Below are 763 nucleotides of genomic sequence, written 5' to 3' on the forward strand. Positions count from 1 at the left end.
GCGGTTTGCAAAGCTCTCGAGGTCAGCTACAAGAATATGTAATAAAAATAGGGAATGTCATTTAAAAAAATTGGTGCGACCTTTATGTGACCTTCAAATAATTCTTCAAGGTCAAACCAATGGTACCATCTTATGTCCCCCTCCGAACCCTACAACTTTTGTCTGAAACATTTTTCTCTAAACTCAACAACATTTGAAATATTCGCCTGGCTAGATTAATGAAACACCCTGTATATCTGATCATACCTGAGTATATCTAAAGACTGTATCCACGATGCTAGGTCGTTGGTCCAAGTTCTAGTTCCGAGAAACGTGTAGCCAATCAACTTACAGCTATTCCATAAAAGCTGCAAGTTGATTGGCTACACGTTTTTCGAAACTGTAACTTGGACCAAGTTTTAGCATCGTGGACACAGCCCTTAACTCAGATGTAAGCAGATATGAATTTCACGGAACTAGAACTTGGACCAAGTTCTAGAATCGTGGATACAGGCCTTTAGATGTACTCAGATATGATCAGATATAAGTATACATTTGTTCCCGGGATATTAATCATGTTCAATATAAGGAGTAGATATGTTCGGTGTGCAAAGTAATCTTTATTTGATCGAAATCGTGAACAATTACTCCCTCTCTATTACTGGATTTAAATCTTTGTGATTTTCATTCATCGGGATATATTTGATAGATCGTCTGTCAGAATAACCTTCGCGCAGTTAAAAATTTGAAAACCAACGTTCAAATCGTGGATTTCCACCGCAAC

The sequence above is a fragment of the Vollenhovia emeryi genome, unplaced genomic scaffold (assembly GCF_000949405.1).
Source record: "Vollenhovia emeryi isolate VEMERY1.0 unplaced genomic scaffold, V.emery_V1.0 DF939253.1, whole genome shotgun sequence".
NCBI lineage: Eukaryota > Metazoa > Arthropoda > Insecta > Hymenoptera > Formicidae > Vollenhovia > Vollenhovia emeryi.